The 25,118-nt window shown below is 34.4% G+C and overlaps 1 protein-coding gene across 1 annotated transcript in view; it reads right to left on the minus strand.

The window, feature by feature from the left end:
- The window catches only part of FOXP2 (forkhead box P2), a 599,809-nt gene that overhangs the window by 389,305 nt on the left and 185,386 nt on the right, over window positions 1-25,118 (minus strand). The window contains exon 3 of the mRNA XM_037836341.1: window positions 5,580-5,658. The gene's annotated coding sequence lies outside the window, so the exon portion shown is untranslated. The remainder of the gene's footprint in view (window positions 1-5,579; window positions 5,659-25,118) is intronic.

The following is a 25,118-nucleotide window of genomic DNA, read 5'->3' on the forward strand; positions in this document are numbered from 1 at the left end:
GTTTTCTTTCTCTATTTTTAAATATAATGCAGTAATTTTGCCCAGGTTCCATCATCACAGTATAATCAATAGGAATGATATTTGGAATAGATTGTTTTGAATTTATAAAAAGAGTGCTACTTTATTACTTGGTGATTCATACTTCTGAACTTATTTTCCTGGAGATAAAATGTATTATCTTTCTAGTGACTCCACACTTCATAATATATATAGCATAATAATATAGCACTCAAATGCATATATATATTACATACGCATCTAAATTCTTCAACATAACTCTATGCTTTAAAACTCTATAAAGACAATAAAGGCGCACAACAGAAAACTAGCATGATACATAATGGGATAGTGTCTTCAAATTCAATCCTATAAAGGTGAGAATATTTTAACCATTCAAAACAACGCTTCTACAAAAGAACCAGTGCCCAGTCCAGCACCCAGACCTATCCTGTCCTGGGTAAGTGTAACTCTCAGTCACTGAAGTGATCAATGAGCAAGAGATTCAAAGCGGCCTTATAATACCTGTATTCCAGGAGAAATCCAAACATTTCACGTTGTCTTCTCACTTGGCTCACTAACTTATAAATAGTTATGCCTATCTCTTCCATGACATTTGTTTCAGAGACCATATGTTAGATATGTTATTAATCCTTGTATTTTTCAGAGAGCCAATGACAGTGCTGAAATTTGCGGAAATAATATTAGAGTAAATTATTATATGATGTATTAATTCTCTATTGCTGTATAACAAATTACCTGAAAACTTAGCAACTTTAGAACAACATTTATTACCTCACACTTTTGCTGAGAGTCTGGAATCCGGGAGTGGTTTAGCTGGGTAGGTTAGGCTCAGGATCTCGCAGGAGTATGCAGGTTGTTTGCCATTTCCTCCCTGACTGAAGGCTCAGTCCCTCACTATGTGGCCCCTTCCGTGGCAGCCAGCCTCCCACAAAGCAAGTGATTAGAGACCGATGGAGACACAGAGCCAGAGAAAGAGAACAAACACCCAAAACAGAATCTTAGCATCTTGCATAACCTAGTCTTTGAAGTGACATACAATCACTTGTGCCATATTCTACTGGCCCCACAGAAAAACCCTGGTAAAATGCAGAAGGGGCAAGGGTGTGAAAACCAGGAGACTATACCATTAGGGGCCATCTTAGGAGTTGCCTACCATAGTCTGGCAACCATTGACCCCAATGTTATGTCCTTCCCATATATAATCAGTTCCAAATGTGTAAGCTGTAATGGATTCTTACATGTAATTTAAGGGTTGTTTGGGGGTATTTTTCAGGTTACTGAGTCATTGTAAGAGTGAATAACTCAAAAAGAACATCCTTTAAAATAATCTCAAACTGAAGACTGACTGAGAGACCACTGTTCTGATTCAATATCTTATATATTCAGCAAATTATTTCTTAAGGTTTTACTTGCAAGCTGCAGGTAATACAAAGATAATAAGTATACATTCCCTGATTTCCAGAGGTGTCAGAAAGAAAGAGACAAATGCTCATATATCTATAACACCAGACTGGCTATCATGTGGCATAAGAATATGTAGGAAAAGTTCCTGAACTGGCTAAAAAGGAGAGGAGAATCATGAAAAGCACAGTGGAAGTCATAGAGGTTGAAATACATTTTAAGGAGATGGAGAAAGGGAAAGAAAAGGATGCACATTGTTCAAGATGTGGGCAAGTGTAAGGCACACAGTACAGGGTATTCACAGAGTAATCAGTGAAAAGACTGGACATCTGGATTTTGTCAGTTCTGAAGAGTATTAAATGCCTGTTTAGATTTAGTCTGGTGGCTAGTTAGCTTGAAATAATGGATGAATTGTAGGCAGGGGGAATGGCCTTCTGGGAGTTATACTGTAGGCCTAAATATATGAGAATAAAATTGTACACCTTGTAACAATATTCCTTTTTTACTGAATATGACATAATTATAAACATATAGTAAAATAACATTTTACATGAATTTTAAATTAATAAGTTTAACTTGCTGTGGCAGACAGATGCTAGGATGACCACCATGTACATGCCCTTCATATTCCTTTCCTTTAAGTGTGGACAGGACCTGTGACTTGCTGCTAATCAACAGAAAATGCAAAGGTTATGAGATGACACTCCATGGGTATGCTAATACACACATACTTTAAGAATGTATACATATATACATACGTACTGACATATACATACACATACATATGGCTTCATCTTGCCAGCATGTAGGAGACTCTTCTGCTAGCCTTGAACAAGCCAGCTGCTGTGATGCGAACAGTGTATGGAAAAGGCCACATGAAAAGAAATGCGGAAAGCCACTAGTCCTACGACTACAATGAACTGAATTCTGTCAACAACCAGTGAGCCTGGAAGAGGACCTTGAATTTCAGAGGAGAATGCAGCCAACATTTTGATGACAGCTTTGTCATGAGAGAGGACCCAGATAAGTCATGCTTGGACTCCTGATCCAGAGAAACTGTGAGTTACAACACGTATGTTTTAAGCCATTCAATACATGGTAATTTGTTACACAGAAATATAAAACTAATGCATATGCTAGCCAAAACACAGACAGCATACAGAATTAACCCCTTTTTAGCACTTCTTGTAATATCCATGTGTGGACATAGATTAGAATGCTATTAAGGATATTTGCCTGGTAGCCTGGATAGTACAGTCAACCTCTGAAACTTATATAATAAGGCAAAATTACAACTGACTTTTTTAATGCTTCACCATGCTCTTGACATGTATTCATATATTTAGTCTTCAAATCAACTCTATGAAGTAGGTTTAATTATCTCTATTTTCTAGACTAAGAAATCAAGGGTTAGAGAGCTTAAGTGAATTGTCCAAGGTTTCACATATGAGAGTTTTGTTTTGGAACTATAAGTCAAATCTGATTTCAAAACTTGCATTCTCAACAACTGCACTCTGTAGCCTATTTGCAGCCTTGTTTATTCTGCTTCTTTTTGCCAAGAAATGTCAGTACACTGTGTGTCTGGATCACTGACTCAGCCCCACCTCAGCCAAATCAATTTCTGCATGGTCTATTATTTTTCAATAATTTGAAAAATAGAGGACATATTTTGTCATGAAAAAGCATGGTGCCTGAATTTTAATTTGTTTATGAAATTTATATCTTTTCTCTAAAATATGCAAATGACATTTATTTCTACTCCAATTCAAATTATTAAATCACTGGATCTTTGATGTTTTATTTGGATTTAATATTCTTACAACAAAAACTCTGAACATAAATTATGAATATTGCAAGGTAAAATACACACACATATGCATACACATTCATCTAACTACCCATTTACCAAATATAAACGTAATTGTAAGTTGTATAAAATCAATATTTTAGTTGTCATTTTAGAAGTATTGCTTAGGACAGTTAATTTAGCATCTCTGAGAGGTAAATTGGAGGCAATAATAAACAAATTCTTTGAAAACAGGAAGATTCAACCAAGTATATTTACTTTTGGGTTCTTTTTTGGGGAGGGGACGGGGTCGAGCCGAAGGGGAGACAGAGAATAAAGGGGTAGAAAGGAAAGAGGAAAACTAACATTTATTGAAAATAGTTATGTGCCAAGCAGTCATTTTGACAATAACTCAACAGACACATAAATTTGTTCCCCATATTACTGAGGTCCAAAGACTTAAGAAAATTAGCCAAGATTGGTAAGAAAGATAAAAAATGGCTTCAGGGATGCAAACCCAGATCCAGCTGATTCCAAAACCCTTGCCTCCCTATCATTTTATTCTTCCCTGATAGTATCTCCAACTCTAGAATTCATGATTCTATATATTTCTAAGAATAAATGATTTTTCAGAATGCACTTTTCCATTAAGATGACCTTTGACATTGTGCATATGCCTTTTATATATCAATATGTGTTTGGTTATTATCTAAAAATATAAAAATTGACACTAATCATATGATTAGAAAAACTGTTGTTAGCAAGTTCCAGAAGCAGTTTTGACTTTTGAAGACTAACTTCAAGCCCAATTATGTTCCCGTATGGGAAGAAGATTCTCTATTTTTTAAAAAATTAGTTCATTTCATGGCTCCATGATGTTCACTGCCAGGTAATTCTTGCTTATTACAATCTAAAATCCTACTGCTGTTGTTAAATTAAATGTTCTTTTATTAAAAAATGAGAACTTAAATATAAAAAGGCCATGCAAAGATGGAATACATCAATGTGACCATATGTATGGTAAGCCATGAATTACATAACCCAGGAAAAAATAGTGTTAGCAGTTATGGGTTCTAAAAACAACCAGTTTTTTATAAATAGTTGTAAAATCCAATAAGCTATACGACTACCTCAAAATCATTTAAATTCTTTGCTCTTAGTTTATCCACTTATTAAACAAAGTATAAAAATGACAGTCTTACTTATACAATAAGCTTGATCAAAGAGTAAGAGGTAGTAATAAGTTGCCAAAGTGGAAAATCTTTAAGTAGGAAAATCTTAAATGCTAGATACATGCAGAATTATTTTATTAGTGTATCTAGCAAAATAATAAAAGTTGGCAAAAAATAAGAAGTCCATAAGCAAAATAAGGTAAAATATATGAGAACTATTTGGCTGTATAATTAAATCACACTGCTGAAAATCTGAGGGAAATTATGGAGTCTTTATCTTTGGAAAGTTTTAGAAATAGGCAGAGTAATTTAGGCAGACCAGTCAGAATTCTCAGGTTCATCTTACTCTTATAATGAGCCCCTTGATAAAGAACTTTGAGAAAGCCAAGACACCAGGGTTCCCCTCTCTTTTGGAGGGAAGACTAGGGAGAGAAATGATACAAACTATTAGGAAGCTTGGAAATACAACCTACCAACCTAAAATTCCTGTTAGCAAAGAGAAAAATTATGATAAATTTGGAAACTTTTGACATTTGATACCTAAGAGTACCTGATTGATACCATAGTTCAACAGTGACACTGAATAATTTTACAGAAACACTAAATATCGACACCTTTATATGTTGGCATTGTAAATATCAAGGAAAACTTTCATTAGATTTAAAGATACACAACATTAAAAAGAAAGCAAATGCTTTCTAAACAGCTGGTGTGCTTGGTCTCAAAAAGTTTATAAGAAGAATCAAACTTTCAAGGAAAAAATCATTACTGATATGTTGTTCTCTTTATTTTCCCAATAATTCTAGATCCCAATTTAATTTCAATAAAATAATACTGAAAAGACCAAGAAATAACAAAAAATACCCCGTGTTTTTTTTCCTAATGATTTCCTTTCGATATTTCAAAACCTAATTCATATTCCAGATAAATTAATGTTAATTCCCGCCCCCCCCCCCCCAAAGGGACTAAATTTTAAAGTAAGGGAGAGAGCAGCAAGAAGTGAAATGGGAAGCTCAAGAGACTAGACAGTGGTAAATATTTCTCCTGCCATACTAGATAGACATCTCTTTGTTCCACTAACATTTTTTTAAACTTTGGGGAAAGAAAAGACAATCAAAACATTAAAGAATAAACTAAACATCAGAAAAACAAAAATAAGCACAATGAACCAAAGAGAATTATTAGTAAAAGACACTTACCTGTTTCTTCCAGATCTTCCACAAGACTTTTAAGTCAATTCCTAGGTAAATTCGATCCCCACATCACATTAATGTAGCCCTGTTAATGGAGACAAATAATTGTCACTCATTGACAATTAACTTTGAATTTATTTCACAGTTAGAGTCCAATGGCTTCATAGGACATAAAATGTATTCATCCTCAAATAAGGAAAATTATTAATGCATTCATTACTTTGTGAACCTTCAAACACGTATGATATATGTGTGAAACGCAGATAATTTAGAGAACTTTAAATCCATTTATGGTGCAAAACAAGGATCATGGAGAAAGCACAAGATGTATTTACCAGAGATGCAGATTTCATTTTCCACTCTTACATTGATTTGGCAGGTTTAAACTTTTTGGTAATTAAATTTCATAATTTATAGAATAAAATTATTTCAGTCTCAGGATCCCCAACTGAAAACATGACTGATTTCAATTGCCTCTTCAACACATACTTAATGAGTTTTGTGGGCCTTTTCCATAATTAAAGAATTGGAAGTAAGCATTTTCTCCTTATAATCACAATGTAAGGGTTACTACTTTAATACTTATTTGAATTTGTATTTTCCAGGCCAATTTCCTATTTAACCACGTGCATTTTTAGTCATTTCCTCCTTTAATTAATCTGAGACATTATGCTTCTTCTTTTCTTTGGCTAAAATATGTTAAGTATTCTGAAGTTCCAACAAAATTATAGGACATAGCAGTGTATGGATAGTAAATGGGTTTTGACTCACACATCACCTCTGACTGACATGGAAAGCTGTATTAAGGCAAATTTGATTCTGCAGCAGGAAGGAATACTGGGTTCAATTGGCAATGCTGCCATAGGCATAGAAATGGATGAATGGAATCATATGTCATCTTTGTTGAATATTTATACTTTTACTTATTTTATTTAAATGTTTTCCAAATGCTTTTGAGCTAAAGAAGCTTTTCTTCCAATGAAACCTTCAGTGAGGGGACAATTAATGAAACAGATAAAAATGAAGTATTTGGTTGAATCAGAATTCCAACTACTCAGTGTCACCATTATCCCTTACCCCAGATACTGTGGGATATTCCACAAAGCCAAAGGAGTTCTGAGGAACATAATTTGAAACCACCGTTTTAGTTAATCATAAATATTAAGGTAACTGAAAGTCATAAATAATTATGTTCTAACATTCTTTCTCTATAGCTTCTGTTGTCCATATTTCTCTTAATGACAAAATTCTGCACAAGAGCAAGCTCGATTCTTGACTTTCATTGTGTTAATCGTTCCTCCATAATTATTTCCTGTTTGCTATTTGCTATCAGAAAAAGAAAGATTTCTTATAAAATGTAGTAGTGTAAATTGTTTCCTACTTCCATATTGGCATACTTTCCCTTTTCCATATTCATAGATGTCAATTTTTTCCAATCTATGAAGTCTATGTAATATAATTCCACCTAAATTTTGAAAAGAAATTACATAAGCCCATTTTAAAGGTATATGTAATAACAGATCTATTGATATCAAGATAATATTCAAATACAGAAAGCAAAGAGAAGGAATGCAGTCTGCTATATATTAAGGTAAACTACAATGCTCATAGAGTTCAGAAACAGACCCACACATACGTGAGGGGTTTATAGATTATAAAGGTAACATCACAAAATAAGAAAAATGGTTGTTGTTGGCTCATATGGGAAAAAAAAAAAAGTCTCAAAATACGACAGCAAGTAAAGTTGGTTTGTTTTTATGCCATATACAGATTTGAACTCCAGAAACATTAAAGTGCTAAATATGAAAGTTATCTTTTTCAAAGCTAATAGAAGAGAAATTAGGTGACTGTTTTTGAGATCTAGAAGTTAAAAAATATTTCTGAAACAAGATCCATAAAGCAAAAGTGATAGGGTATAAATTACTGGATTTACTAAACTGAAATTAGAATTTTTCAGTGGAGGGTAGTTAAATAGAGAAATTCTACAGATAAACTGAAGGAATATCTAAAACCAACAAGGAATTAATATCTAGTGCATATATATATATACTCAAAGATAACCAATAGAAAAATGAGCAAAAGACCTGAAAGGACAATTCTCAAAAGGGAATGCCAGAATGACTACCAAGTGTAGTTTAAAATGTTCAAAATCATTAACAATCAAGAAGATGCATATTAAAAATCCAATGAGATACCACTTTATGTTATAGAATAGCATACTTTTCTGGATTTTACCCAATGTTGGCAAGAAAACAGAATAATGGGAACTCCCTTGTTTACCGCTAATGGAAGCATAAACAATACAGTTATTCTTTAAACCAATTTGGAAGACGTCACACATCAATTTGTTGTTTATGGACCCAAAGCACACTGTGTAGAGATCTACTGTAGCATTTTTAGCCTACACTGAATCTTACTTTTTCACTGCGTGCCTTTTGCATCCACCAGATTCTCCATTTCCATTACTTAAAAAGCTAATATAGAAAACTGATAAATCAAGAAATACAAATAAACATAACATTTAGAAATATGGGTATAAATACCAGAAAAAAATTTTTTCTGTGTATCTGGACTGGGTGGTGGGGAAGGTGCAAGTCAGAGGACTTCTATTTTTCATTATAATTAGCTATTTGTTTCATTTTATTTTTTAACTCTGTGCATGTATTTCTTTGAAAAAAGTTTAAATGCCAAAGAAAAAGCAAGGAGCTAATTAAAAAATAAACAAAGAACATATTATCACTGGAAAAGCAACTCAAACATAGATTTTATTTAAATAAGCATATGTTACTTTAGTAACCTAAGCCTCAAAAAATAAAAATGTGTCATGGATTACTGATCACAGTGATCATGATGCTCAGAACAAAATGATTCCTTTAATTATATATATACTGAAAACTTAATTATATATGTGTGTGTGTGTGTGTGTGTGTATACTGAAAAACTTATCAAAACATTAATAAGGCAGCAAAGGAAAATAAGATAAATTGGAGGAGAAAAAATGATAACCAGAAAGGTGAATTATAGTGCTCATGCATACACATATTCACCCACATTTCTTGAATGCCTACTATATGCTAGGCACTGCACCAGGCTCTGGGATAAAGACACAACTCTGCTTTCATGGCATATGCAGTGTAAGGAGGAATGGTTAAGGAGCAGTTTTTACAGTGTGCTGAGTGAAATGGTATGTATAGAAGCAGCACCAATTTGAACTAGGGCAGTCAGAGAAGACTTCCCAGAGGAAAGAATTTCTAGGTAATTCAGATTTAGAAACACTTCCTTTTCTGATTCCTTCTAGCCTTATTTAAGATTTGCTGTGTTAGGACCAGGAAAGCGTCTGTGCTAGTTTGGATATATCATGTCCCACCAAAAGCTATATTCTTTAATGCAGTCTTGTGCGGCAGTCGTATTAGTGTTGATTCGGTTGGAACCTTTGAATTAGGTTGTTTCCATGGAGATGTGACCCACCCAACTGTAGGTGATAACTCTGATTAGATAATTTCCATGGAGATGTGGCCCCACCCATTTAGTGCAGGTCTTGATTAGTTAACTGGGGCCCTATAAAAGCTCAGACAGAAGGAGCTGGTGGCTGCAGCTGAGACGGACACTTTGAAGACGGCTGTTGGAAGCTGAAGCAGACATTTTGGAGAACACCACTTTTGAAACGCAACGTGGGAGCAAGCGGACACCAGCCACGTGCCTTTGGAGCTAACAGAGGTTTTCCATATGCCAATGGCCATCCTTCAGTGAAGGTACCTTATTGTTGATGCCTTACCTTGGACACTTTATGGCCTTGACTATAACTGTGTAACCAAATAAACCCCCTTTATGAAAGCCTATCCATTTCTGGTGTTTTGCAAACAGCAGCATTAGCAAACTGGAACAGCATCACTTAGACACTCAGAGATTGTGACCCGTCCTCATTAACAAACTGTACTAGATAAAGTGAACAATTAGATACAAGTGAATGATTGAGTGTTGTGTTCTTTTAATTTTTTTTAGAAACTCATTGATAATCATGAAAAATATTTCATTTTTTGATGTGTTACTTGAAACTGTTTATAAATCCTTAATCTAGTATCTAAAATCCTCAGTTAACTGGAAGAATATACTAAAAATTTGGAGTAAAGAAATAAAATATATGTGTTAAATAGGTCATAATATATAATTGACATCCAAAATTACAAATTACATTAATATTTTAATATGGTTTTTATATTATATATTATAGGTTTTCTTGGAGAATAGTAAGAATTAAGAATTATTTTAATATGTCAAAACCAGCTAGTTAACTATATAACAAATTAGAGAAAGTTGATAATTTTCCACTGGTTATGAAGGCTGATAGTGTAACCAACATTTAAGTTGCCAGACACTCAAACCCCAGCAAGGCAAGAAAGACACAAGTTTAATTCCAGTTGTTTGGTAGTTGGGATGTATGCTAACAGGATAAAAGGCATAATTATAGACTTCTGAGAAATGGGACAAGTTTTTTGCTTTTTTTTCAGGAGGAAGTCAGTCCATAAATTATTCCAACCAAAATTCAGGAAGGGCTCAAAGGGCATTTTGCAACAGGCATTGTTTGCATAACGCATTTACATGGGAGGAATATGACATCATTATCATTTATGTAGGTGTTACAAATATCAAGAAATAGCTAGGAATTGAAAAAGTTGTTTCTGCAAAGGCTAAATGCTGTAAGATTACCAACAGGGATATGGGGTACTTAAAATTCACATCCAAATCTGTTTAAAGCAATGTGAGCTCCACAAGGACAGGAGTGTTCATCTTTTAATTCACTTTATGTAACCCATGAACCGAGACTACTGTCTGGCACATAATAGCTGCTCAAAAAACATTTGTTGAATGAATGAATGCATCGATCTTTAGACTAATTAACACAGAAATGGACATGTACGGGAATTTACAAGTGATATTTTAGGTAGTACAGAAAGTGGACCTAAACCAGAACAGAGATATTGCCCCTAGATAATCCTAGTTAAAAAATTAATACAGTGATTTTTCAAAAGAAGTAAAGTCTTAAACTAAGGAAAACTTTGTCCCACTGCCTTAATATAATATGGCACAAAATAAATTTTATTTTGAAATTTCCAATAACATTAATAGAGGACATCCATTTTGCAGTTTACTCAAATATAGAATTTTGTTTTGAAAGTTTGAGAAATATTGAATTAACCTCTACCTTAGTAAAGTAGGATCTGTAGTGATGACTACATATGATGCAAAGTTATGTAGTATATATTAACATATATACATGAATATTAATTATAGCTAATCTATATGAGATTTATTCTAGGAGTTCAGTTCTCAGATTATCCTTCTGCCATCTTTATAGAGTACTGAGATAAAAGGAAATCCTTCCGAATTGCTAAGGAGAGGTATTTCAATTACCAGTGCAAACTTAAACTCACTACCTTGTAGTCACATTGGGTAAATCATGTGAGCACTCTCTCTACACAATGGGGCCTATGCAAGACATTTTCATTTGACTGAACTACCCCCCATTTAATAGCTCCTGGATTTAAGAAGGTGGAGCACTTTAAAGCCTTATCAATCCATTAAAAAAACATATTCACTGAAATAAAAGTGCACTGAAAACAATTAGAGCCACAATGAAAGTTAAGTTTGTTGACATGGGCATTATTCAGGAATACAACAATTTTATTTTAAGTCATTTCTTATATTTATAAATTTATTTCTTGTCTGAAATTGGAAATATTCATACTTTATTGGTAGGTTCAGCCAGAGTATGTAAAATCAAAATTAAATCAATAAGCAAGCTAATAAAATTGGCAAGTCATATGGTGAGCAGACAGTCATCAGAGGAAGGATGGTTACTGTAAGATTCTGCTTCATGGACTTCCCTCAGAATAAAAGAAAGAGCTGCTTGCTGGAGCTGTGTAAAAAGGCATTACCATCTTTGCACAAATACATAAAAATACTTTAAAATCAAATTTCGAATTTCCTAAAAGACCTTTCCCCACTTCATTCATTGTGGTTACTGAACACCTACTATGCATCAGGTTTTCTACCTGCTAAAGATACAAAGATAAAAGATAATCTCCAGGCTGACTGCTCACCAACAGTGAGCATGTGAAACAAATTATTTATGAAGTAGGTGGAGAAAGTGATACAACATTCTGAAACATAACTAAATCACCTTCTGAATTTCTCATGAAGTAACAAAAAGAATAATTCCTATATTTTAAACTTTGAAGATGTTTGAATAAATCTACAATGTCCTCTACTTTTTATAAAAAATTACTGGGAATAAACAATTTGATGACATTTAAAGTTAGAAAAAAGGCTTATCAAGTGGCTGTATCTCACTTTTCATAGAACACAGGATAACTTTAATAAAATACTTTCATAATAATTAGAATCAATTCATTAAAATAACAATTATTCTATTTAGAACTATATGTAATGTAAACCACAAAACATGCAAATATATGCTATCATGAATGAAAGGTTTGTTTGACAAGGGAAACAGCCCCCTGCTTCCTTAAGAGACAGAGCTGAAGGGAGTCAGCTAAAAGTACAGGGAATTAGTTGATAAAAGAAAAATGAATAGAAGAATGCATAGAAAAAGGTCTTAGGGCAACTGGCAGGGAGGAGATCCTGAATAGAAACATAACTATGTGGACAAAAGAGGAAATTAAGGAGGAAAAAAGGTAAGAAGAGAGACACTAGAGACAGAAACTCCAGGTTTCCAGCTGGGATGAAAATAACATAGTTTATCAGGGGAAACAAGTAACGGTTTACTAGATCTGCACTGTCTGATATTGGTAGCCTCTAGCCACATCTGCTTATTTAAAGTTACATTTATTAAAATTAAAAAGCAAAAAAATCAACTATTCCATCACACTGGCCAGATTTTAAGTGCTCAATACCCTTGTATGATTAGGGGCTACATGTTGGACAATGTAGATATGGAGCATTTCCATCATCACAGAAAGTTCTATTGGATATAGCTGCCTGAGATGCACTGACTATAAGGGTGAGAAAGAAGGCATTATATAGTAGCTAATGTCTATTGGATATTTTTTGTGCATCAGACACTGTGCTAAGCACTTTACATATATTCATGCATTCGGTCCTCACAATGATCTCTTGAAATAGGTTCTATTACCTTTAGGTTTTACAGATGCCAAAATAGATTCAGAGAAACAACTAACTTGCTTCGGATTATACTGTAGTAGAGACAAGATTTAACTCCAGGCCTTTCTGACTCCAGGGGTGGAGGAACAAGTAAGAAATCTTTTGAGAGTTAATATCCTTGAAGTTCAAAGATGAATTGCTTTCTTTTCCTCAGATATTCAGAATACCATTAAATATATGAGGAACAAGAGCGGAGAAGGCTACATGAACACGTATAATTTAATGATAATCAAATGTCTATGCAATATGAGAGTACGCTTGAAAGGTTTCAGAAAGCGCAAAAAGTAAAGTTATCATAGCAATTTTAACTCACCCACCTTACATGATTAGTTAGTTCCTTTCAGGTGGGAGAGTTACTGTTGCCATGGAAACCACCACAATACTACTACTTTACACTTATATAACACCTTTCATCTGAAGAGCTCAAAGAGACTTACAAACATTAATTCATTATTAGCCTTTTTTTATTGAAAGTGCATCAAAATTTTCCTAATAGCACACAACAAAAATTGCAGATGAAACAAAAGGAAACCTCATTGCTCTCTAACAGGTTCACATGGATTATACATCTTCTCCTACTACTTAAAAAGAAAGAGAGAGACAGTAATCTTATACCGACATTCACCTTCTTATTTCTTGTACCAAACTGAAAACCATCTCCTATTGTTTTATTGTCAAAAATACACAGCTCTTCTTCCACCCACTCTTTAATTTCTTTCTTCATGTGTTCAGCTAATTGCCTGGGAATGTCTTTTAAAACACCATTACACAAACTTACCTATGCAGCTCTAACCACTAAGATATTCACCAGTTTAAATCTGACTCTTTCTTTAAAAGAAGTATGACCTCATTTTAAACTGGGAAGAATAAAACTAAGCTCTGAAGCTGTTTTGTGTTTATTCAATTAAAAGTTTGAAAACTGAAATGTATAAAATCCTTAGCTGTTCATAGTGACTTTTTTTCTTAAGCTATTAAAAATATAACAAATAATTGTTTCAATATCCTAAAAACATAAAATACTTGGCTAGAAAAACTGGGTCAGTGCAATGGTCCATTCAACATAGCATTTTGTTTTTAATAGAGTTATCAAAAGGATATTTATGGGATTACAACTTCTTATATAATTTTATGACAATGGCTTCAAAAGTAAAGATATCTTGCCTCCAATAATCTACTAGAATCTATTACTCAAGAATGTTAGGCGTACCCTTTTGGAATTCTGAAAAACATAGGTGTAATTTACCTTTTCTGAGTTAATGTCACTCCTGTCACATTTTATTGGTCAAATTGATTCACAAGGCTACCCTAGATTCAAGGGAATGGAGAACTAGACTTTTGATGGGAGGAGCTGCACAGTCACACTGTGAAAGGACGTGCATACAAGCATGTGAAGAATTTGTAGCCATTTCTTTTAATCTACCACACATGGAAATCTTTCCAAGATATATTATGCTCAGACTTCTTATAAAAGGTAATTTAGAATTTGTATGACTCAAAATTATTATTTGGAAGGCCCATCATTAGCAAGGCCATCTCATTTTACAATTCTGTACATTTAGCTTTTTCTTTCTTCCCAAGGTCAGTCTTCTAGCTTTTCTCACTGTTCCTGCCTTAATGATCCTAGCCAACTCCTCCCTATTAATCCTCCTCTCCCTTAACTTGCTTCTCTTGGAAGCTTGTTTTATGACTGAAAAACCACATAACACAAAAACTGCTCATTATATAATCTCTAAATAAGGTATGAATAAGTTAGTAGGTACTTCTGAGATGCAAAAATCAGTTTTTGCTTGCTATTATATTTTTGGCTATATCTGTTGTTTCTAGTCAAAAACTCACTTCATATGGAAGATAATTTTATGAAGGATCTTTTTAGAGAATATTTTTACTTCAGAAACTAAACCCATTTTTTTAAATGTTAAGTCACGGAACATTTATTGGCCTAAAGCAGAATTTTAATGGCCTGTTTCAGTATAAACAACTCTGATACACTGTGGAATAATTATGTAATTTTTTGTAACTCAGTTTGCTTGCAATATCTGTTTATTAAACAGCTTTGGGTTTTGAATTCTCTTGCTGTTCATCAATAACTTTTGTACTTCATTTGTATTCTTCCAGTTGTTCTACTTCTGTTCATCAGTTGAAATGGTCATCAAAATGTAATAAGTTGATCAAAATCTCAGATATTACTTTAGAAAAAGCTGATTCTTTTTATGAAAGATGTACCTGTATTTGACTTTGTAAGATAATAAATTCAGGAAGAGCCCAATTGGGACCACTAACATACTCTTCTACAATATATGAATTTTATACTTAATAAGACTATAATATTCTTCTCAACAAGTTGAAGCTACATCCCATAGGAAATGGAGATGCTAAACTATTAATAGCTTTCCCGGGTTTTCTCTGCCTACTATGGAACCTTAAATTTCATCACAATTTAAGCACTATAAAACATAACAATTTATGTTCACATATATGAAACTCTATAGATGTTCTTCAACTAGTCTACTTTTCAATATTTCTTATAGTTCTAAGACAGAAAACATCTTCACATTTAACCTGAGAAAAAAACAGTGTGAAAATCAATTTATAATTCAAATAACTATTGCCATAAGCACAGCTACAAGTTTGCTAATATTTTAAACTGTTATGGCAGTACACCAATTATTTACTATAAGTGAATATTACTGACAGTGCTTTAAAAAAATTGGGATTGTATATCGACAACGATCTTATTGCTCTTTTGAGATTCTTTCATTTTCTTGTAGAGTTCTGGTACACATAGGCCATTCCATAACTTCTATATCAGTCCATGCAATTCCTGCCTCACTATGCTCATTCTTGAAGAGGTGGGTCAATAATTCTTTTTATGTCACCAGATAATTGGCACAACTGGTCAGCCCCTGACTTCCTGCTTCTCCTTTGATAGGACATTAACCTTTCAAAATGAGTTCAACAATGCTGTATAATGCAATGATGAAGACACAGAATCTTGAAGCAAATTCTATTGTTTCTTCCGTGAAAATTATCCAGAATTCAATCTTTTGTCACCTCCACTACTATCATCCAGGTCAAGCTACCATCATCTTCTAATCTGGATTGTTGCGATAGCCTCCTAAAATCTTTCTGATTTTGTCCTTGTTCCTTATTGTCTATTCTCAAAACAGCAGCCAAAGTGATTACGTTAAGACTGAAGTGAGTTCATGTTTCAGAACCTCTTTGTTCAAATTCCTTGAATAGTTTTCATTTTATTGGTGTTAAAAACCAATGTCCTTCAGTTTGGCGGTTCCTCAGAAACTAGATATCAAGTTACCCTATGATCCAGCAATTTCACTTCTCAGTGTATACCCAAAGATCTGAAAGCAGTGACACAAGCAGATATTTGCACACCGATGTTTATAGCAGCACTGTTCACAATTGCCAAGAGATGGAAACAACCCAAATGTCTTTCAACAGATGGATGGATAAACAAAATGTGGTATATACACACAATGGAATACTACAGGGCAATAAGAAGGAATGAGGTTGCGAAACATATGACAACATGGATGAACCCTGAAGACATAATGCTGAGTGAAATAAGCCAGACATAAAAGGAGAGACATGGTATGTTACCACTAATGTGAACTCTGTGAAAAATGTAAAATAAGTGTCTTAAAATGTAGAATATAGGGACCTAGAGATAGTCAAAACCTAGTGAAGAGGGAACAATAATCTGATATGTACAGATGGGATAATGAGGGTGATCTTAATGGTATGGGAATGGTCAGGAGTGACTATGGTTCGTTAATGGGATTATAAGTATCAGTGACACATTGAAGGTGAAAATGTTCGTAAATGGTTGTTTAAAGGCAAGTAACCCATAGAGTAGCACCACAAACTTAAATAATTGTTAGCAATATATTTATAAGGTATGACACTGCTGCAGAGAGTTAACAACAGAGTGGTATGGAAAGACTACCCATTAGTATTAATGACTATATTTAATAGGAATATCTTATCAACTTTACACTAATACTAGGGATGAATAATCAGCAGCTGATAAGAGCTCTGGGAAGAATTATGTTATGATAATTGTTTAAAGTTGAGAGTGATGATGATTGTACAACTAAGTGAAGCTAATGTAAGAAACTGACCATTTATTTTGGTATAGAATATATATTAAGTCAAGTTAGGAACCCACCACTTAATAAATCAAGCCTTTGACTTGAGACTTGCTCTTGTGAAATTTAGGGTTGCAAATAAGAAGCTGAGCCATCTTACAATTATGCTTAAGAGGCGCCTCCAGGCAACCTCTTTGTTGCTCAGATGTGGCCTTTTTCTCTCTAAGCCAAACTGCAAATAAATTCATTAACCTAAAACAACAACAACAGCAACAACAAACCAATGTCTATTTTTGCCTAGAAATTCTCATGAGGTGACCTCTCTCTTATTTCTCTGGCTACATTTCCTACCACACCTCTTGCTCTCTGGGTTCTAGCCCATATCTTTGTTCTTTTAACATGCAATTATGCTTCCACCCAAGTAATCTGCATTTGCTTTTCCTCCTCCCTGGAATATTTTTCCCTTAGATATCTGTATCTGATTTACTCACTTCTTTTAGGTCTCTGTTCAAATGGGACTTGATTAGAAAGTCCTTCTTTGATTACTCTCTATAAAATGGTAAATACCACTCTTCCCCACACCAGGCACTCCTTTTCGCTCTTACTCTGCTTTACAGTTATGCATAAAGCATGTCACTATCTGACATTCTATACCTATAATACAATAAGGTACATAAGAGCAGGGACGTTGCCTTGTTTGTTTTATCACCAGTGTGATAAAAAATGCCTGGAACACAGAAAATAATATTTACTGAATGATAAATTATGATAACATTTGAATACTGGTTCCATCATGTACTGGCTGTTTGATATTGGGAAAAACAATTAGTACTTCTGTGGCTCAGTTTACTCATTTTAAATTGTAAATGATGATGATGTTGATAATAATAGTATCATCAATATCATTGAGCTGTCATGAGAATAAAAACAGTTAATACACATACAGTGCTTGGAATGGTGCCTGGCATGCAATGTGTTAAATAAATTTTTAGTTACTATTAATCTCAATAAGCCTAAGTCAACTCTACACCACTGCAAATTTATCTGGGGACAAGAATAGAAGTGAAAAACAAGTTGACTCAGTATTTTCCTGTTCTCTCTCTTCAGACACATTTTTCTGTGTGTCTGTTAAAAACAAAGCTGAAAAACCAAGAGACCAAAGTTTACATTAGAGTTCCCTGTTTGTGTGGTAAACTCTGTTTTTTAAAAAATTTTTATTCTAGTAACATATTTGCAATGTAAAACGTCCCCCTTTAAGCCCTTTCAAATACGTAATTCAGTGAAGTTAATTATAGTCACAATGTTGTACTACCATCACAACCATCCATTACCAAACTTTTCCATCACTCCAAACAGAAACTCTGTACCAATTAAACATTAAATCTTCATTCCTATTTCCAACTCTTCATTCCTTCATTCCTATTTCCAACTCTGTACCAATTAAACATTAAATCTTCATTCCTATTTCCAACGCACCCCTGGTAAGCTGTGTTCTAGTTTCTGATGCTATGAATTTACTTAATCTCATTTTTTTCGTATTAGTGAGATCATCCCATATTTTTCCTTTTGTATCTGGCTTATTTCATTTACCAGAATGTAATTCTTTATATGGCTGAATATTTCATTGCATATATATATATATCACATTTTGTTTATCCATTCATCTATTACTGGACACTTGGGTTGCTTCCCACTTTTTGGCAATTGTGAAAAATCCAGCCACAAATACCTGAGTGCAAATATCATTCAAGTACCTATTTAATAGGAGTCATTCTAGAAGATGTGAAACAGTATATCATTGTGGTCTTGATTTTCATTTCTTTAATAGGTAATGATGTTGATCATCTTCTCGTGTTTATTTGCCATTTGTATATCTTCTTTAGATAAATGTCTTTTCAAGTCTTTTGCCCATTTTTTAATTGCCTTGTGTGTCTTTTTGTCGCTGAGTTGTAGGAATTTTTTTATATATTCTGGATCTTAAATCCTAATCAGATATGTGTTTTCCAAATATTTTAGTCCCATTCTGTAGGTTGTATTTTTACTTTCATAATGAAATCCATTGAGGTATGAAAGGTTTTAATTTTGATGAAGACACATTGTGCCAGTTTGAATGTATTATGTCCCCCAGAAAAAGCCATATTCTTTGATGCAATTTTGTGGGGCAGACATTTTAGTGCTGATTAGATTGGAATTCTTTGAGTGTTTCCATGGAGATGTGCTCCACCCAATGCAGGTGATAACTCTGATGAGATAATTTCCATGGAGGTGTGGCCCCACCCACTCAGCTTGGGCCTTGATTACTGGAGCAGTATATAAGCTCTGACAGAAGGAGCAAGCTTGCTACAGCCAAGAGGGACACTTTGAAGAAAGCACAGGAGCTGCAGATGAGAGACTTTTTGAAGACAGCCATTGGAAGCAGACTCTTGCTCCAGAGAAGCTAAGAGAGGACAAATACCCCAAATGCCACTAACAGTGACATTTTTGAGGAACTGCAGCCTACAGAGGAACATCCTGGGAGAAAGCCATTCTGAAACCAGAACTTTGGAGCAGATGCCAGCCACGTGCCTTCGCTGCTAACAGAGGTTTTCTGGACACCATTGGCCATCCTCCAGTGAAGGTACCCAATTGCTGATGTGTTATCTTGGACACTTTATGGCCTTTAGACTGTGACTGTGTAATCAAATAAACCCCCTTTCATAAAAGCCAATCCATCTCTGGTGTTTTGCATTCTGGCAGCACTTGCAAACTGGAACACACATTTATCTATTTTTTCTTTTGTTGCTTGTGCTTTGGATGTAACATCTAAGAAATCATTGCCTCACACAAGGTCCTGAAGATGCCTCCCTGCATTTTTGTCTAGGAGTTTTACAGTTTGGGTTCTTAAACATAGGTCTTTGATCCAATCTGAGTTACTTTTTCATGTGGTGTGAGGTAGGGAGCTACCTTATTATTTTTTTTTTTTCTTTTTTTTTTTGCAGATGGATATCCAATTTTCCCAGCACCATTTGTTGAAGAGACAGTTTTTTCTCATTTAGTGGACTGGCAACCTTCTCAAAAATCAATTGGCCATAGATGTGAGGGTTTATTTCTGAACTTTTAGTTCAATTCATCTATTTTGTGCCAATATTATGCTTTCTGACTACAGTAACTATGTTATGAGCTTTAAAATCAGTTGATGTGAGCCCTCAACTTCATCATTGTTTTTCAAGATGGTTTTGGCCATTTGGGGTTCTTTAGTCTACCATATAAATTTGATGATTGGCTGTCCCATTTCTGCAAAGAAGGCTGTTGAAATTTCAACTTGGATTACATGAATCTATAAATTGCTTTGGGTAGAAATGGCATCTTAACAATTTTGAGTCTTCAATGCATGAACACAGAATATTATTCTATTTATTTAAGTCTTCTTTTATTCCTTTTAGCAATCAATGTTTTGCAGTTTTCCATTAAAAGTCATTTATGTCCTTAGGTAAGTTTATTCCTAGATATTTTATTCTTTAAGTTGCTACTGTAAATGGAATTTTTTCTTGACTTCTCTTCAGAATGTTCATTACTAGTGTATAGAAACACTACTGAGTTTTGGGATATTGATCTATAATCTGTAAATAGGGAATGTTTTATTTCTTCCTTTCCAATGTGGATGCCTTTTATTTATTTCTTTTTGTTTCCCAATTGCACTGTCTAGAACATCTAGGAGAATGTTGAATAACAGTATTAACAGTGGATATCCTTACCTTCTCTCTGATTTTAGAGGGAATGCTTTCAGTCTTTCACCACTGATGTTAGCTGTAGGTGTTTCATATATGCCCTTTACCATATTGAGAAAGTTTACTTCTGCTCCTAGTTTCCTAAGTGTTTAAACAAGAAGGTGTGCTGGATTTTGTCAAATGCCTTATCTGCAGCCATTGAGATGATCATGTGGTTTTTTACCCATGATCTAATTAATGTGTTATATTACATTAATTGATTTTCTAATGTTGAACCAATCTTGCTTACCTGGAATAAAACTCACTTGATCATGGCATATAATTCTTTTAATGTGCTGTTAGATTTGGTTTGCTTGTATCATTTTGAGGATTTTTGCATCTATATTCATATGGAATATTGGTTTATAATTTTGCTTTCTTGTGCTACCTTTACCTGGCTTTGATTTTAGGGTGATATTGGCCTCATTCAATGAGTTAGGGAGTGTTCTGCCCTCTTCAGTTTTTTGGAAGAGTTTGAGCAGGATTGGTGTTAATTCTTCTTGGAAAATTTGGTAAAATTCACTAACAAAGTCATCTAGTCCTTGGCTTTTCTTTGTTGCGAGGTGTTTAATTACTGATTCAATTTATTTAGTTGTTATTGGTCTGTTGAGATCCTCTATTTTTTCTTAAGTTAGTGTAGGCAGTTTGTGTGATTTTAGGAATTTATTTCATCTAAACTAATTTGTTGGTGTAAAGTTATTCATAGCATCCTCTTATAATCCTTTTTATTTCTGTTGGGTTAGTTGTAATGTCCCACTTTCATTTCTGATTTTAGTTACCTGTGCCCCCTCTCTTTTTTTTCTTTGCAGGTCTAGCTGAAGGCTTCTAAATTTTGTTGCTCTTTTCAAAGAATCAACTTTTGATTTTGTTGATACTTTCTATATGATTTTTTGTGGTGTGATATATTGAGTGTCTTCTCATTTCTTTCCATATATATTTTTCATATATGTTCTTTGTAGCTACCAGGGGGCTTAAATTTAAAATCCTAGAATCTATAACAATTGCATTTGATTTGACACCAACCTAACTTCTATAGCATTCATATACAGTGTCCTTATACCCCTCACCTTTTTGCTTTAGTTGTTACAAATTTCATCTTTGTAATTATCATTATTTTTTATGCAGTTGTATTGTAGAAACTGTAAGAAGTAAAAAGTGGAGTTACATGCCAAAAAAAAATACAATAAAACAGTATTGGTATTTATGGTTACCTTTACTGGAGGGCTTTATTTCTTTATGCCACTTTGATACATGGTCTAGTGTCCTTTCCATTCAGTCTGAAGAACTCTTTTTAGCATTGATTGCAGGGCAGATCTAGAGGTGACAAACTCCCTCAGATTTTGTTTATCCGGAAATATCATAATCTCTCCCTCATTTTTGAAAGATAGTCTCATCAGATACAGAATTATCCACTGGCAATTGTTTTATTTCAGTACTTTAAATATGTCACCTCACTGTCTTCTTGCCGCCATAGTTTCTGACAAGAAATAGGAACTTAACCTTATTGGGACTCCCCTGTATGTAACACATTGCTTTTCTCTTGCAGCTTTCAGAACCCTCCCTGTGATTGGCATTTGACAGTTTGATGACTACGTGTACAGATGTGGTTCTCTTAGCGTTTATCCTATTTGTACTATGTAGGACATCTTGAATGTGTATATTCTCGGTTTTCATTAAATTTGGGAAGTTTTCTGCCATTATTTCTTTGAATATTCCTTCTGCTCCTTTCTCTCTTTCTTCTCCTTCTGGAATGCCCATAACATGTATTTTGGTAACTTGATGCTGTCCTACAGGTCTCTTAGGCTCTGTTCACTTTTTTCATTCTTTTTTCTTTCTTCTCAACCTGAATCACTTCAATCATCTGTCTTCAAGTTCACTGACTTTTTTCTTCTGCTAGCTCCAATCTACTATTGAAATCCTCTTGGGAATTTTTCATTTCAGTTATTGTGGTTTTTAACTTTTTATTTCTGTTTGCATCCTTTTTAAAATTTGTATCTCTTCACTGATATTTTTATAATGACCATTCACTGTTTTCCTGATTTCCTTTAGTTCTTTCTTCATGTTTTCCTTTATCTCTGTGAGCATATTGAGGATCTTTTTGTTTTAATGTCTTTGTCTGGTATATCCAAAGTTTTGTCTTCTTCATTGATGTATTCTGAATTTTATATTGTTCTTTTGAATGGGCCACCATTTTCTCTTTCTTTCTTTCTTTTTTTTTTTTTTTTTTGTAATTTTTTGATGCACACTGTATACTTAAGTATTTAAAAGGGTTAACTCTGGGATCTAGTCCCTGAGCTGTCTGTTCATTATTTTTGTATGCAGCTAGAGATTTGATAGAGGTTTCCTTGAGGTCCAGAAACTAACAAAAAACAAGCAAATCAATGCATAAAACACCTACATTGGCTGGTGCCATCTGTCCTTCAGAGTTTAGCCCTCCTATCAAGAAGATCACCCAGAGGGAAAAGTGAAGTGCAGGGTCCTCTCTGTCTTTCCTCAGTTTGTGCTTTGCCCTTGGATTGTGTTTGCTTGTGGCCGTACGAGTTCCCCTGATCACAGGAATTCAAATGCCCCCTCTATGACCTGTGGAAATATACTCTCTCCCTGTCCTGAGGAGCTTTATTATATATCTTAAAGCAGGTCATCATTTGCCTCAGACTACTTTAACTTACTTATTTCTTACACTTCTTAAGCTCTCTGCAAACTGCCTCTGCCTATAGGGCAAATTCTGGGAGTTCAAGTTCTGGGAGGGCAAGCCAAGGATGAGTTCCTGGTTCAGTCTTTCATGTTGCCACCTGATGGTCTGGCAGGTGACATACAGGCATTGCAGTGTGCACACAGGGGTTACATTACTCCTTCTGGAACAGGGCCAGGGATCTACAAATGGTAGTCAAAGCTGGTTCCACACTGCACCAGGGAGGAGAGGAAGAGGGGCCAGCAAAAGCACCATGAACTTCTCCTATTGTTTTTGTTATTATTATTTTTATTTTTAATGCAATTTTTTTTGAGATATAGTGACATACCAGATAATCATCCAAAGTGTACAATCAGTGGTTCATGGTGCCATAATATAGTTGTGCATTGATCACCACAATTTTTGAACATTTTCATTACTCCAAAAATAAGAATAAAAATATAAATAAAAATGAACACCCAAAATATCCCATACTCCTTAACCCCCCCATCATTTATTTATTTATTGTCTTTATTTTCTTACTCATCTGTCCATACACTGGATAAAGGGAGTGTCAGTCACAAGGTTTTCACAATTACATAGTCACACCATGAAAGCTTTATAATTATACAATCATTTTCAAAAATCAAGGCTATTGGGTTACAGTTCAACAGTTTCAGGTATTTCCTTCTAGTTGTTCTAATACACTAAAAACTAAAAAGGAATATCTATATAATGCATAAGAATAACCTCCAAAAAGACCTCTCAATTCTTATTTGAAATCTCTCAGCCACTGAAACTTTATTTTGTTTCATTTCCCTTCCCACTTATGGTCCAAGAGGGCTTTCTCAATCCCACAATGCCAGGACTAGGCTCATCCCCTGGAGTCATGTCCCATGTAGGGGGGAGGACAGTGAGTTTACCTGCAGAGTTGGCTTAGAGAGAGAGATGACATCTGAGCAACAAAAGAGGTTCTCTGGGGGTGACTCTTAGGCATAATTATAGCTTCTCCTTTGTAGGAATAAGTTTCAGAAGGGCAAGCCCAAAGATTGAAGGCTTGGCCTATTAAATTGTGGGTCCCCAATGCTTGCAAGAATATCAGGAATTCCCCAGGTGGGGAAGTTTAATATTTCCACATTTTTCCCCAGTCCCTCAAGGGGGCTTTGCAAATACTTTTTTATTCTCTACCCAAATTACTCTGGAATGTATTGGGGCATCACACTAACCTGTACAAACCAACCAGATTTCACTCCCTATTCAAAGTTCCATGTAATTATGATGTTCAAATAAACTGACCATACAAGTTAAATTAGGTAGTGTGCTAATAGAAAATAAAAATTTTGTACCAAATAGACATCTCTTCTTGTAGTCTCACACAGAAGTTGAAGTTTTAAAACACATTATCATCCTTTACCCTTTTGTCTGAATTGCCTCTGTCCTAACCAGATCCACTTCATTCATATAACTAATTGAAGTCTGACCTCTTTTTCAGCTTTTTTTTTCCTTAACAGACACTGTATGGGATGATGCTGACTTCCATAGCTTCAGGACTCTAGCTCTGAATCTCAGGTGTCACACAGATACCCAAAGTTCCAGGGAACAACCAGGTTACACATAAAGAGCTCAGCATCTCAGAATTTAGAAATGACCTAAGAACTCAGGAATAGATGTGACAGCAATAAGAGCTTACAATCTAGGAATGTTTACAATAAGCCTTTCCCTGATAATCTATGCTTCCAAATTCAATTCTCAGAGTTTGCACATTATAGTTAGTCCATATTAGTGAGGAGTTATATTATAATATTTATCTTTTTGTTTCTGGCTTATTTCACTCAACATACTG

The sequence above is a fragment of the Choloepus didactylus genome, chromosome 5, assembly GCF_015220235.1.
Source record: "Choloepus didactylus isolate mChoDid1 chromosome 5, mChoDid1.pri, whole genome shotgun sequence".
Classification (NCBI taxonomy): domain Eukaryota; kingdom Metazoa; phylum Chordata; class Mammalia; order Pilosa; family Megalonychidae; genus Choloepus; species Choloepus didactylus.